The sequence below is a fragment of the Leptopilina heterotoma genome, unplaced genomic scaffold (assembly GCF_015476425.1).
Source record: "Leptopilina heterotoma isolate Lh14 unplaced genomic scaffold, ASM1547642v1 Lhet_332, whole genome shotgun sequence".
Taxonomy (NCBI): domain Eukaryota; kingdom Metazoa; phylum Arthropoda; class Insecta; order Hymenoptera; family Figitidae; genus Leptopilina; species Leptopilina heterotoma.
Window position 1 is genome coordinate 32,486 of NW_025111023.1, and position 16,419 is coordinate 48,904.

A 16,419-nucleotide genomic window follows, 5' to 3' on the forward strand; every position below is an offset into this window, starting at 1 on the left:
TAAAGCCTTTATCTTCAAAAAAATATATTGATAATAACCATAACGATAAAAAAAATTTTTTAAATTTCATAAACCAAATCGTGCGCTACGCGGAGAATAACCCACATACAAATTATTGGCAATCCTTACAAGTTTTGTATATTTGCAATGAAAAATTGCAATTTATTGCATAATAAAATTCTGCGTACATAAATTACTCAAGAAGCATCGTTACATTTTAAAAAAACATTATGTGAAAGAAAGTATAGATAAAAAAGTGTTTTGTCAAATACCTCGAAACAACGCAAAATGCAGATATTGTGTTTTTAAATCAGGACAGCAGCATAGGCATAACATGGGGATTGTAGGAGATCTTATATGGGTGATTTTCAAATAAGTCATTTTTTTAATAAGACGTTTTTCCTCTAAAATAGTGAACGAAATTTGACATTCATTACATATTTCAGTACATTTTTGTTATTGAAGTATATGTTCAAAAGGAAACTACAAGATTTTGAATACTTTTAAAGTTACCATGAAAAACGCAAAAGTGACATGCCACGGACTTGACATTGTGCAACGGTCCTGACATGTGTGAGTGAGATTGTGTGAGACATTGTGTGTGTGAGTTAGAGCACGTAAATAAATAAATAATCGAATATATATTTTCTTTTCAATGTTCGCACTTCAAAATAATGCCAGTAGAAGTCAATTAAAAATAAAAGTGAGTAATAAAATCACGATGTCGTTAACATGTGTAGGTAGAAAGTAATTAACAATTTAAAACATGAAAAAAGTGCTCGTGATTGACAAAAAGAAAATAATTTTATTAGTTCTTTATCTATAGGGTCATGCAAATATGACAGTTATTTGGAAATCACCCATATGTCGTAAGTATGGAGGGGAAGATGAAACCTCGCTACATATCCTGTGTCACTGCCCCGCTCTTGTAACTTTCTAATTTTTTTACAATGTTCAGCAAAAACATTTCATTTGAGTGGATCTTTCCAACAATATGCGAAAAATCGCGAAATTCATCCTACAGTGAAAGTTATAAAGATAACCACGGTTCTATTTTCCCCCAAGTCAATAAGGGGAAAGCGTTTGGTAAATAAGATAGAGGGGGTATGTCGTAGGGCCTGGACGTCCGTTTGGCTCAAATGTGGAATTTGCTTAAAAAAGACGCACCTTTATTTACTTGGGGAGCAGAGCTGGGATTTAGAATAACCAGTCTCCATGTCTTCATAGTGGCACCTATAGAGAAGTCTCGGAGGCAGGGAAGGATTATCACCAAGTTTTCACGCATTAGCACCTACAGAGATGTCCCAGTGGCAAATATTTGCTTCTGCATTCTCTCGCAGTAGTACCTACAGAGAAGGGAAAGAGAGCTCGGAAGATAAAAAGTAAGAGATTGTTATAGGGCGAAGGAGAGGACGAATTTATTTTTGGTGGTTATTTTCGGTTTCAGCGACCCAGAAAACAAAGGAAAGTCTATTCTATCGAGTCTATAACTTACTCGACTTTCCCTGAAAACTAAAATTACAACCCCTTCCATGGGGTATTATGGGTGTCCTAGGGGGTAAATGTAAGGACAAATTTATTTTTGCTGGTCTTTTTCGGTTTTAGCGACCCAAAAAAAATAGCAAAAGACACGCACTCCACTTTTTTTTAAACTAAAATGCTAACCCTCTCACTCCCGTGAAAAGATTTAAGGTGGAGGTAGCGGGAAAATGGGCGATTATAAAAAATATTTTATAGTCATATTCGGTTTCAGCGACAACGAAAAAGTAGGATTACAGGGTCTGTCCCCTGGGTCACAAACTTTTATTTTTTTGTACATGTGAAAATTTTTTAATTACTCGAAATCACATAAACTTATTATTAAGGGGTTTTTGGGGTCGCTTAAAAAATAACACGAATATTTAAAATTTAAATATTTAAAATGTCGGATTTAATATTGCGGAGAAGAATTTTCGCTTACGGTATACAAAATCTAATCTTTATTGATAAATTTTATGTTAATATATAGTTTAACCCGGCCGCGATTTGTTAAGATATTTTTTAATCAGGTGATATCATTAAGCGCCGGGCAGAAAAAGTTTCCATTTTACCTAAAGAAACAAATACGAAAATACTTAAGTTGATCTATAATCACTCTTATTATATTAAGTTGAAGAACGACCGACCGACACCAGCCGTATATATATATATATATGGGACGTTCCACGTCAACAGAAACAGAGCTGTGGCCAAAAATTGGCGCAATGAAAAAAAACGTTTAAGGGCTTAAAAAATTCTTACACTCGTGTACTTTCAATAACAGGTGGGCGTTTTTGAAAATCCAAAATGGCGGCCTAATTACAAGCGAAGAAGGTCAACAAAATCACAAACCGACAAATAATATCGTTAATAGAAATTGCAAAATTCAAGAAAAAAAATTGAACGAAACTTTTTTAAACGTTTTTGGGGTCGCTTAATACAATTCTTAACTCAGATTTTGATTAGAGTCTGAAAATTCAAAATGGCGGAACCAAAATGGTGGACAATTTTTAAAACTCTTTAAAATCGCTCAAAACTTGTTACTCGGGGGTTTTCGGGGTCGCTGATTACGAATATGACATCGGATTTCGAAAATTCAAAATGGCGTATCCAACATGGCCGACATTTTTCTTTAAATTCATCGTATTCGCTCAAAACTTGTTACTCGGGGGTTTTCGGGGTCGCTGATTACGAATATGCCATCAGAGTTAAAAAATTCAAAATGGCGGATCCAACATGGCCGACATTTTGTTAAAAAATTCATCGATTTCGCTTGAAACTTGTTACTCAGGGATTTTCGGAGTCGCTGATTACGAATATGACCTTAGTTCTTAAAAATTCAAAATGACGGATCCAACATGGCCGACATTCGAATTTAATATTTTTTTAGAAGCAATAAAAAGCTGTTTGTAGAGAGTTAAAGTTTTGTTCTTTCTAGTAGCTGAAGCAAATTTTAGTAGCGTTTAAGTATCGTAATATTTTAACCGTTTTATTTGGTTCAATTATAAATACGTGCTAAAGGCAATCAAAAAAAATATCATATCTAACAAACAAAAATATTTGACAGATCCATAGCAAAAACACTATCGCATGTTACAATTGGTTGTACATTGATGTAACAAAGCCTGATAAAAAATCAGTGAGAGAAGCAGGCGCATTGCGCCTACCTCTTCGGGGTTTCGTGGTCTAAAAGACAAAGAAAAAATCATAAAATCAATCAGGAGCTCCACATAATGATTTCAATAACAAGCGTTGCTATGACAATCATTGCCATAGCAACTGTAAACAAAGCAACCATTACCATAGCAACCATTACCATAACAACCAGTACCATAGTAACAGTTTCCATGGCAACGGTTGTTAGGGAAAACTGCGGACGGACACCAGAGTTTCGCTATAAGGGATTCAGTCCTTGCCCGTGTAGAAATTTAACCATGACCCAAATCGGGGCCAGATCTTTTGATCATTGTGTAGGCCATAACATGGCATGAAACACCTTCCCAGTCTGGCCAGACTTGGGCCCGATCTGGGGAGGTGTTTCATGCCATGTTATAGCCTAAATATGGCAATTTCTACACGGGTGGCCACGAAACCCTAAAAACACAATAGTCAAGAACGAACACAATTCTTTGACAGAACCAGAACAAAAAAAACTACTCCATATCACAATTGGTTTTTATCTCTGATCCTGTCACGGATTTATAATTGAACCAAATAAAACGGTTAAAATATTACGATACTCAAACGCTACTAGAATTTGCTTCAGCTACTAGAAAGGCCAAAGTACAAACAGCTTTTTATTTCTTATAAAAAATATTAAATTGAAATACCGATTAAATTGGATCTGACATTTTGAATTTTTTAAAACTAAGGTCATTTTTGTATTCAGCGACCCCGAAAACCCCAGAGTAACAAGTTTCAAACGAATTCGATGAATTTTTCAACAAAATGTCGGCCATGTTGGATCCGACATTTTGAATTTTAAAAACTAAGGTCATATTTATAATCAGCGACCCCGAAAACCCCCGAGTAACACGTTTTGAGCGAATACGATGAAGTTAAGAAAAGAATGTCGACCATGTTGGATCCGCCATTTTTAATTTTTTAAATCTGATGGCATATTTGTAATCAGCGACCCCGAAAACCCCAGAGTAACAAGTTTTGAGCGAATACAATGAATTTGAAGAAAAATGTCGGCCATGTTGGATCCGCCATTTTGAATTTTTGAAATCGGATGTCATATTCGTAATCAGCGACCCCGAAAACCCCCGAGTAACAAATTTTGAGCGATTTTAAGGAGTTTTAAAATTTGTCCACCATTTTGCTTCCGCCATTTTTAATCTTTTAACTCTAATCAAAATCTGAGTTAAGATTTGTATTAAGCCACCCCAAAAACGTTAAAAAAAATTTCGTTCAATTTTTTTCCATGGATTTTGTCATTTTTATTTATGATATTATTTGTGGGTTCATGATTTTGTTGACTTTGTTCGCTTATAATTAAGCCGCCATTTTGGATTTTCAAAAACGCCCACCTGTTATTGAAAGTACACGAGTGTAAGAATTTTTTAAGCCCTTTAACGTTTTTTTTCATTGCGCCAATTTTTGGCCACAGCTCTGTTTCTGTTGACGTGGAACGTCCCATATATATATGTATATTATCTTTTTTTAATTGTTTTAATTTAATTAATTAAAAATAATAAACAATTAAAAAAAAGGTGTACATATATATACGGCTAGGGTCGGTCGTTCTTCAACTTAATATAATAAGAGTGATGTATACATATTCACAAATCACACATGCGCAGTAGTGTTTAGTCAATGTTACGCATGCGCAGTAGTGTTCTGTCAATGTTACGCATACACAGCAGTGTTCTATCAATGTTAGGTTGCGCAATAGTGTTCTATCAAATCACGCATGCGCAGTAGTGTTTTATCAATTCATTCTATTATATTAAGTTGAAGAACGACCGACCGTTAGTTAAGGTCTTATTTCAAAGCTAATATTTTCTACTTTCATAATATCAAAATAATAAATTCAAAAAACATATTCTTCATTATTGTTTAAATGCAATTACCAATAAACAAAATATTTCACTTTTTAGTGATAAATTTTAAACAAATGTAGTTTTTTAACAAGTGATCACACATAAATTTCATTTATTGCAATTAAGGGCTTATTTTGTCACCTTTCAAACGCTTTTTTAAAAATTATTGTACGCTAATTTTTAAGAATGTTATCGTTTTTTGTTTTAAAAAACAGCCAATTTTTTTTAATTTATGATAATTTAAAAACATATTTTTCTCATGTTTGTGCGTCATGTAAATCTCAGGGACCGATTCTAAAACGAAACTAAATTAAAAATTTACGTTTAATTTAGTTTCATGTCAACTAAAAATAAATTATAATTCTATTGAAGTCTCCTCATACTACTTTATATCTATTATTAAAGTTATAATTCTATTATTTCTTTAAATATTTTATTGTTAGCTGTGATTTTTTAATTAGAACTAGATAATTGAGTTTCTCAGATATTTTTTTTGATCTGTACTAAAATGAATTCAAGTGTTTAATAATCTAATTTATTTTTTTTAGTTTAGTTTCCAGTCGACATAAAACTAAATCTAATTTGTTAATTTAGTTTCGGGTCAACACGAAACTAAACTCAGTTTGTTAAAGTAATAGTTTTTTGCCAACTCAGAAACTAATTAGATTCATAGGAAAATTGAAAAAAGTACCTGTTTTTTGTTTTTAATTTTTAATTGTTTAACAACAATTGTTTAAACAAATTAATATAAATTTAGCAATTTTTAAAAACTGTTAACGCCAATCGATTCTGTCTGGAAAATTAGGAAATTTTTGTGTGGGTCATTTTTTCTCCAAATCGTATTTTATTTATAAAACTGTTATAAAGAAATTAAATAATAATTTGTTAAAAATAGATAACTTTTTATTAATTTGTTTAAACAAGTGGAAATTAAAAACAAAAAAACAGGTATATTTTTTCCAAATTGCCAATGAATCCAATTGTTAATTTTACTCAAGATGCATTTGTTTATGCTTAGGATAAAACACATTTATCCAGCATAATTTGTTAATAACAATTTTATAAACAAAATACGACCTGGAGAAGAAAATAACACATACAAAACTTTCTTAATTTTCTACACAGAATCGATTTACGTTAACAATTTTCGATAATTTTGAAATTTTTATTAATTGATTTAAGGGGTTACACGACTGTAAATGCCATAAAAACAACGTTTTTTCAGGAATTTTTTTTTAATGGAAGGAAAGGACATATAGTTATAATGTTTTAGGAAGTTATTAACTGTATATTCAAGTAAAAAATTACAAATTTTTATTAATAAATATTCCAAAATGGCGGCACAGGAACCATTTTAATAATGCATATTTTTTTCCAGGAGCTCTGCGGCAAGCATTATAAGTAATGTAAATTTCAGTCTAGAAACAAATAAAATTGTTTTTCTAAATCTACATGAGAATAGCTACAGAAATACGTAGGGGGTTTTAAAAATATTGATTTTTGTGTAATTGGCAAGCATTTGAAGAAAAAACTCATTTTTCGACCAAAAAACGACACTTAATTGTTTATAACAATTTTGTAAATTAACTTATCAAAAAACCCCTACGTATTTCTGTTCAAAATTTAATTTTAGAAATGTAATAAAAAACCCGGTTGAAAATATTGAAAATTGTTTGACTTATACTGCTTGCAGATTTCAAAAACTGTGTTTTGAGAAAAACGCGTTAAAAGAGCAACACCACTACAGCGGGCTATAAAGGCGGTTCCAGAATAGGTGCAAAATGCAAGGTGGAAATAAAAGTGCAAATGCGAACCAATGCTAAATGTATAGGAATCGCACTTGCACTTGGACTTGCTACCTGCATTTTGCACCTATTCTGGAACCGCCTTAAGAAGCATTTGTTCAATAATTTTTGTTAATGTAAGGAAAGGAAATACAGTAACAATATTTTAAGTACACTGAGAGAAATTTCTGCATAAAATAGTATTGAAACACTCAACGCGCTTCGCATGCCCTCTGTCGTGAGTTTTTGTTATGAAAACATACTGAATTCGCTCCGCAGTCATACCAAAAGAGCGTTATCCCTACGAAATGAGTATGTTGTTTTCACCAATGGCGTATGTCATATAGATGTGAAAAAAGCATGGCTACAGTTCATACTATTTTATGCAGAAATTTCTCTCAGTGTAGGGGAAGTGCGCCGGTTGTGGGCACGCTCCGGTTGTGGGCACCCCTACGTAAACTTCGACGGCAAGCAGACTTTACTGATATAAGTATTGCAAGTCGTGTTCGTTGACAATACGGACTTTTCGTATTGATAACGAAACAAATATATGCATTTGTGTAATAGCTGTGAGCATAATAAAGAAAATTTGCATTAAATAAATAAAAAAGTAATTTTGTATTGTATTCGAAGAGCAACATATGGGTGTAGATTCGTTCAGAAAAGAAGGGTTTAATTTTTTTTTTGCAGTGTTGTCATTATATTTTGTGATTTACCTTCGTGTTTAACCAAAATCCTGCATCACAAAATGTGTTGGTCTTTTTAAAAAATGACTGTCATTCCCGGTTGTGGGCACCTTTATGTTAAGGAGGCTCTACCATCTGACAATGATGAGGACTACTGTCTCATCTATCTAAACTTTCTGCCAAGGAAAGTGACAGCCGCAAACTCCATTAAATGCGATGAATATAGTCGTTCAGTGCATTAGAAGTGCGTTATGGTATGCGTACTAGCTACTTCACATGCAAGCATTATGCTTTTGTTAGCGATGAGCATAGTGTGAAAACGTGTCATCATTTTTGTTCTTTATCCCGGCAAAGTCTCTTAAAATAAAGAAACTTTCATTTCTTCTTTATTTGTGTTGGTTTCCTTTAATATTTTTCCATTTTTAGCGGATTTTTCAAGGGTGCCCACAACAGGGTACAAAATTTTTTTTGTCAAAAAATTCCCATTTCACTAAATTTCTAATAAAACTTTTTTATTTAAAGGAATCAATTTAATTCCTTCACTGACAGTAACCTTAGACCTCTAGCTTTAAATTCGTACACATATATTTGTATAATATGCACATGGACAAATGTTATGAGGCAAAAACAAAAGGGTGCCCACAACCGGAACACTTCCCTTAGTTATTAACTTATATATTCAACTTAAAAATTACAAATTTTAATTAATAAATATCCCAAAATGTCCGCACTGGAGCCATTTTTGTAATGCATGTTTTATGTAAGTTAAAATTCTTCTCCGGTAAAAAAGCTTGAAATTTCAATGAAATCGATTTCAGACATGTATAAATCCTCCCGTGTGGAAAAATATTGTGGCAGTCTAGAGTCCAATGATTTCCCGATTAGCAATCATCAAGTCCGTCTAATTCTAGACGGTCCATCAAGTCCCGAATCAGTGACTTAACAGATGGGCTTATTAGAAAAAATCTAAGTCAAATATGTCCGCCTAGTACGGTGTTATTAAGACCGTCTAGATTTGGTCTAGGATGTTATATGCGCATGCGTCGATGTATGCCCAGCTGTTAAGTAACATGGCGCCTAATGGCGTCGCGTCGTTTGGCGTCGTTAGATCAGTCAGCGTATGGTGCATTTTCTTTGTGAATTTTAGTATTCGTTGTGGTTTCTGTTTTATGTGAATAATAATGTGCTATGTTGTTGCTGTTTTCTGTATAATTTAATTTTAAATGTGCACTGAAAAAATAGATTTTGATGTGTTTCTATGTGTTTTGACTAGTCGGCTGAAGCTAGCAGTCGTACTCAGCATCAATGTTTAGGCGTCATCTACAAATATGCCTCTCCTTCAAATTTAGTAATACTTAATGATTTAAAAACCATCGAATATTGTTATTTGAGAATAAGTTGTACACTAAATAGCAAATTTAGTAAGTTTTTATTTATTAATTTCATTAATTAGTGGTTGACGCCTAAAGATTGGTGCTGAGTACGACTGCTAGTTTCATCCGGCTGTTTTGATTTGCAGTAAATTTTATTTTACAAAAAGACTACTATATCTCCAATGCCAAAGATTGGGAGGGACACAAAGCCTTTCGCTTAAAGAAAGTTGAAGTGAAAAATACAGAAAATTAAAATATTTTTTTATACTTTTTATGTAAAAAAAAGTCATCAAAATTATTTCAAATATAATTAAGTTTTATCATTCTAAGAATAGTTGTCATAACATATAATGAGAAATTTTGAATAGACGTAGATTAGAATTTACTAGCACTGCTGATCAGACCAGAAACCCCTTAAACAATTATTCTTAAATAATTGTAAATTAAAAAAAACAGGTATATTTTTTTCAATTTTTTACTCAAAATGCATTTGTTTATGCTTGGGATGAAACATCCTATACTCAGCATAATTTGTTTATGACTTTCTTATATTTTCACATAGAATCGATTAGCGTTAACAATTTTCAAAAGTTTGAAAGTTTTTTTAATTTGTTTAAACAATTGGAAATTAAATACAAAAAACAGGTCTTTCTTTTTTTCAATTTGCCTATGAATCCAATTGTTACTTTTTAAATAAAACATCTGATTTCTTCATGGGACTTAATGGGTATTAAATTAAATTTTATATTTGTTACAATTCTATATTAAAACTTTAGTTCTAAATTTTACTTGGTAAACTTTTATTTCACTAATTGTTTGGACATTTGCAAAAACTTTTATTTGGCGGAACTTTTTACATCAAAGATGTTTTTATTGGGATCAAAATACTTTTTGCATCATTAATAAAATTTTAGGGTATTTTATGAAACTGTTTAGTATTTCAGGCTCTACGTTTGTGTAAATGTCAAAAAATCCAATTTTTTTAGAAAAAATTCAAATATTTCAAAAAATACTTAATGTATTGGAGTTTTCTGGAACATATATCGGGATTTTAAAATATGAGCACGTTTTTGAGCCATATACAAGAGGAAAATATTAATTGAAATAAGAGAAATCTTCTTGAGACAAAAATATTTTTTCAGTGTAGGCTCTACATTTGTCAAAATTAAAAACAAAAATCATTTTGTCAAAATCGTATTGTTTTCGGAAAAATCAAAATATTTCAAAAAATACGAAATGTTTTAAAATTTCCTAAAATATATATCGAGATTTTAAACCAATTAATAATATTCCAAAATATTTACAAATCCAGTTAGAAGTTTAGTTTTCTTTGCTTTAATTCTATAAAAGTATCCAAAATATTGAATAACCTTATCATAATTCTTTCTTTTATAATTCTTTATCCAACAAAAAAAAGTAAGAATCCGACAGTAATCGGCCACTTGAAGCAATCTTTTTAATTAACACTATTTTAAAAGTGCAATTTATATTTTTTTTCGAATTCTTTTATGTGATGTTGTTTTTTACGATAACACAAAACTATTAAAACAATCATGTTTATAAAAAATAAATTTATATTCGTTAAAAAAATTAGTAAATAAACAAGTAAGAATACGACAGTGATCGGCCCACTGATCTCTATATTAACTGGATGGGCGATTGCTGTAGAAAAGTGGCTTCCGGTGTGAAAATAATTGAAACCCTCTACGCCACGCTTTAGATGCCGGTGTAACAGCGTAGAGCGACTTTGATTGTGTGAGTTGCCGTGTGAGTGTGCTTTTGATATAGAGTGTGTGTGTGTTTCCAATGTTTTGACATCTCAAGTGCTTTAATAATTTTAATTTAACTTTTGTGATATAAAACACAGACAAGGTGTTAATTTGTTTATATTGTGGAAAAAAAGAAGCAAAGGGTGTTTCTTTTCACATGAAAGTACATATTTAAACAGTAAATACATATTATTGAAGTGTATATTTTTAGGTTATATTTTGTCTCCTTTTTGCGTTAAATATTTTACACACTTTTGCGTATTGTTAAACACATAATAGTGTAATGCTGAATAATTTTAGTTTCCTTACCAAATTAAAAAAATATTGTTTTTAATCAATTATTATTTAAAAATAAAAATATTATTTCAATAATATTTGAGTTTATATAATGTTTGAATACTAAAAGTTCTGTTACTATATTAATTAATCAGTTTTTAAAATAAAATAAGTGAATAATAAATTATTTAATTAAGAAAGTAATTGACGGTTAATTAATTATTAAATTTAAAAAATTTGCTAATCAGTTAAGTACTTTTCTATACAGCAAAACGTATATCAATCTCACTTTTATATTTAAAAATTTCCGCCATTTGTGAAAAAGTGGGCATCTAAAATGTGGCGTTTCCGGTCTTCTAATATTTTGCAGTTTTAGATACAGTCGCCCATCCAGTTATATATACACTGAAAAACTGTTGGTAGAGCAGTTCCGCTATTGACTGTTGTGCAGCGCTACTTAACTTTAAGGTATTTGTCGCGTAAATTCGTTTTCGTCAGATTTTTTTTAAATTTCACATAATTATTCTTTGGATATTTATCTACAAAATAAGGCCTATTAAAATAAAATTGACCGTCTGTAAGTCTCAAAAAATGAAATCAAAGTTTCGATTTTTAACATGTAAGGTATAGGAAAACCATATGAAAACCACAGATTTTTAATTTTTGCACTTATACTAATCGTCAGATTTTTTAGAAAAACTAAAGTTTCATTTATTGAACCAAAATGAACTTTTATAAAAAAAATGAAAATTTTTCACCGTCTTGTTTAAAAGATATTTAACGTCAAACTTGAAAAATTATTTTAAAAATTACTGTAAATGACAGGTGAATTCGTAAACGTGGCAATAGCGCTTGTTAAATACTACAGCTTGTCTGCTACTTTTGGCGCGAAATTTTAAAGACGGCCATACGCCAAACTTGCGACGTTGCCACGATCGTTTTTCATGCGAGAGGTTATGAATATACATTGAGAACATCTGTATGTCAAACTGTACGTCCGCAAAAGTTTTTCGGAAACTCGCATTCATAATCGTTTCATAAGTACAGTCAACGGATACAAACTTTTGACAGTGACCAGTCGCGCGACAAATACCTTAAACTCACAGCTCTATCAAAATTAGGCGAGTTGCTCTCCTAAACTTGACTACCAATGGCGTTGGCGAGCGGCTGCTTGACAAAAAGGTCAGCAGCTCTATCAAAAAGGATAGTTGCTCGCCCAAAAAGGAGAGTAACTCGCCCAAAAATAAAGTGAGCTGTGCGTTTCTTTTTAACGCAGCAGTTCACCGCATTGGGCGAACAGCTCTACCAACAGTTTTTCAGTGTAGAGATCAGTGGATCGGCCACTTAAAAAAGCTTTCAAAAACCGTACAACATTTTTTTTCTCAATTACAAAAGCTTAGATTTCACAGTAAAAAGAAAATCTTATTTTAAGGCACGAAAGCTGCCTTAAATTAAGATGCAACATTTTTAAGACAGTCAATGTTGAATTTACGCACGATTTTCGTATCCTTTAACATTATAGCAGACAGTGTTGAATTTAAGGCAGCTCTTAAATCTGTGGAAGAAAGGCATAATAGCATAACTGCATTTGTCATGATTTCGAGATAAATTAATTTTAATGTTCTCTCACTTCTGTCAATTCAGAAAATCAACAGATTTGTTCGGTCTTTTGCATTTATAGTATTATTATTTAATATATTTTCAAAACTCTTTTATAACATTTAATAAAACACACGATTTGATATAAATTTTGATCATTTTTCATCGGAATCATTAGTTTTATTGCACTTATGCGGTTATGCAAGTTCAGATTGTATATGAGTCCAACTTCAGACACTTTTAATGTCACAATTTATTTTGGTTTGATTTATCATAATAAAAAAATTTTTCATACAAAGACAAATTAAACTATTAATTCGTTAGAAAAAATTATAAGAGTTTATTTAGTTATAAAATTTATTTTTTTATAAAATGTTTTTAATTTATTGAAACGAAGAAAAAATTTACTTTACTGTTCAACTTGAAGAATTTTTCAATTTATTTTTTGAAATACTTTCCAAAATTTTTTAGAATAGAAATACCCTTAAAAATTAGTACATAATTAAGGTATTTCTCCGGCTCCAGTGGAGCTCAATTACGACCAATGTTCTGTATGTAATAGAATTACCTCTCCCTCAAAAGGAAAGGTTGAGAACACTTTTCTCTTTCCTTTCCCCTCAGTCAAGCGCAGAAGTGCAAATTTCGTAATTGTGCGCAAGTTTTCATGATACGGCAACAGTGTGGCACAGCTGTCACGAGGCCTGTTCTTCTCACGGAGAACATAACCTTCATTTTTACTTGTTTAATTTCATGAATTTTATTAAAATTAAAATGTAAATAAAAACCCAAAAAAATAATAGATTTGTTTCAGTAAAAGTAGCAGGAAAAAATGAAAAATTCACCTCGACTGTGGAAAATGGCTAGACGTATCGTGATCGACATCTCATTTAAAAAGAAAAAAATATTTTCAGTCGGGATATTTTGGAAAATATAGAAAAATATAATTATTGACCCGCGCACGCGCTGCTCTCGGAAATTTTTATAAATAATAATTGAAAAAAATGTTTAAACATTAAAAAAGGGGTTATGAACGGTTTGGTATTGACTTCTCATTTTTTAGGTTTGTTCTCGCTAGCTACACTTTCTACACTTTGTACAAAAGTGTACACTACGGCGTTCTCGTTACTAGAAGTGACGCAATAGTGTACACCTAACTCCCTAGAAGCCTCTGCACTTTTCCCTATTTTATTACACCCGATTGCGAGCGAGTGTAATTGAGTGTTCTTATTAAAATGGCGGTAAATGGACATTTTATTTAAAATGCATTAATTATTTTATGAACATAAAGTTATAATATATTTCTTAGTGACTTTTAATTTATGAAATTATTAGTAAGCAATCCTTATTTTGTTAATATTTATATAAAGTACCACCTAAAAAACAATTGCCATTGTAAAGCAATTTTTAAATAATTATTCTCCCATTTATTAAAACCAAACTTTATTTACAGTGAATTTAAAAAATAATTTCTCAATTTTATGATGGTAAACATATTTTTTTTTAAAATAATAGAATTTATGAAAAAATTAAGTTTGAAAGATAACCTTCAGAATATTTCAAAACATGTCGCTTCCGTTTTTCTTGAAACTTATATGAAAATATAGCTTAAAAATTCTAGTTTTATTCTCTGTAAACATTATAATGAGCAATTCGGTTGAAATTAAGAAATTAATTAAATTTTACAAAGATGTCAGAGTTTAAACTGTGTAAAAATTTGAAAAAATAAATTCCGCTCGGTACATACATTTAACCTTCGAAATTCTTGTAAAATTTAATTAATGTCTCAAATTTTCATGAATTGCCCATTATAATGTTTACAGGGAATAATAGGAATAAATCCTATTATTTAAAAAAAAAATTTTACCATATCATAATTCATAAAACTGAGAAATTTTACTTTTAAAATCACTAATAGTAAATAAATTATGGCTTTAATAAATGAGAGAAATAATTATTTAAACAATTGCTTCACAATAGCAATTGTTTATAAGGTGGTTTATTTTGAATTACAAATTGTATGCAGTTTACAATATTAATCTTTTTTTTCATTTTTTCGTGCACTTTCTCTACACTTTTGCGTTCTCGCTAGATGTTGTACTTTGTTTAAGTGCGCATGCTCCGTTTCACACTCTTGCTACACTCGAGTGTAGCGGTGTAGTTAGCGAGAACAAACCTTTTTGAGAGAATCAAATATTTCGGGTTCATATTTGGAGGGATGATAGAGGAATTTTACTCACTGAGACGCGTCTCTCTCCGTTTTTGCAATAATTTTGCGAGGAAATTATGTCAGTGGAGTAATTTGAGATTGAGAATTAAATTTCGTTAGTTCAAGTCGCGACCACTTCCGAGAATTGACGCCACCTCCTTGACCACTGACACATAGATCCACTTGTCTGTGTGCTCACCGTCATATTGTCTCTCACTTTCGCCAAAATTAAAACTTTTTAACTTTCTTTTTCAATATATTTTTCAAAAATTACCTGCAAATTTCGAGAATATTCTTTATCAGAACGCTTCCCCCTAATTATCCTGATAAATCCTATAACGAGATATCAGAAAATAACGCGCTTAAAGATTTGATAGTAAAATATTATTTTCCATATTATTATTATTATTATTATTATTATTATTATTATTATTATTAATAATTATAATATAAATTATTTCAATTTGTAGTAATAATTTATAATTATTATCAAATTATCGTAATTAATATTATTATTATTATCACTTATTAATTTTGTTATTACAACAAGAAATTCAAAAGAGCAATAATAAAAACAGTAACAAAATTTTATAACTAAAAAAGTTTCAATAAAATAAATAAATATATAAATATGTTTGAAAAAAGAAAAGTTTTTTTAAATTGAATCTGAAAAAGTAATTGAAACGAATGTTAGTTTCGCGCCTTTTTGCAAGTGCTTTAAACGCAACAGTGTTGCCAAGTCGCGACCGCATGCTTTCCTTGCACCAGTAAATTCAATGGAAAATCACTTGAGTTTCGACTTTCAAAATACAATAATTAAAAAATGAGCATCGTTACCTACACTGAAATTTGTTTAATATTATTTCTATTCTTTATCCCTACAACATACTAGTTTTTGAGAATTATTTATCGAGTAGTTTTCTAGATATTAATAAAAATGTGTCACTTTTCTACGTTCAGCATATGATTCCTATGTTAAATGTTGAAACTTTGAAGCAAAATATCTCAATTTTTAGCATCGCAAGGAGTATTGAGTTTTTTATCACACATAAAGCATATAAAAAGGTACATTTTCCCAGAATTTCAAAAAATTCTATCGAAAATCGATTTGCCGGAGAAATACCTTAAATGCACAATTTATGCTATAAAAAATTTGTTCCAGTTTTATTAAAATAAATATATTTAATTTAAAGTACGAAAAATGTATTTTACTAAAAACATTTTATTACAAAATTCTTATTGTTTTTATTCATAAAGGTTATTTTCATTTTTAATTATGTCAATTGTTTTTTAAGCTGAATGCAGTTATGTTATTATGCTGGTCTCCTTTTGTCAAAAACGCAATTATGCGATTATGTTTTCCATTATTTTCTACATTAATAACCATTTTAATGATTTTTCAGCTATTGAACTTTGAAGAGCAATATTAAATATATACAAATCTGATGTTATCTCAAATTTGATAAAAATTTCAGTTATGCTGTTATGCCTTTCTTCCACAGAAATTAAGATTTACTTTTTACTGTGTTGTTTATGATCACCTTAGAAATGATTAGCAACAAACAAAATATTTTTATCTCATACGGTTTTATAGCTATTCAAAATTAAAAAGTGTCCGACTACTGTCTGGTTTACCAAATACACGGTTTTTAATTTTTACTCA

At 30.5% G+C, this 16,419-nt stretch overlaps 1 protein-coding gene and 1 long non-coding RNA gene across 2 annotated transcripts in view; one reads left to right on the plus strand and one right to left on the minus strand.

Annotated features, from left to right (window-relative positions):
- Positions 1-16,419, plus strand: part of LOC122505028 (chorion peroxidase-like) — a 113,981-nt gene that overhangs the window by 17,483 nt on the left and 80,079 nt on the right. The window lies entirely within an intron of this gene.
- On the minus strand, positions 11,775-13,651 carry LOC122505030. Its single transcript, XR_006301879.1, has 3 exons — positions 13,641-13,651; positions 13,149-13,154; positions 11,775-12,050 (listed from the first exon to the last, which is right to left on the minus strand). It is a non-coding gene; the product is annotated as an uncharacterized LOC122505030 (long non-coding RNA).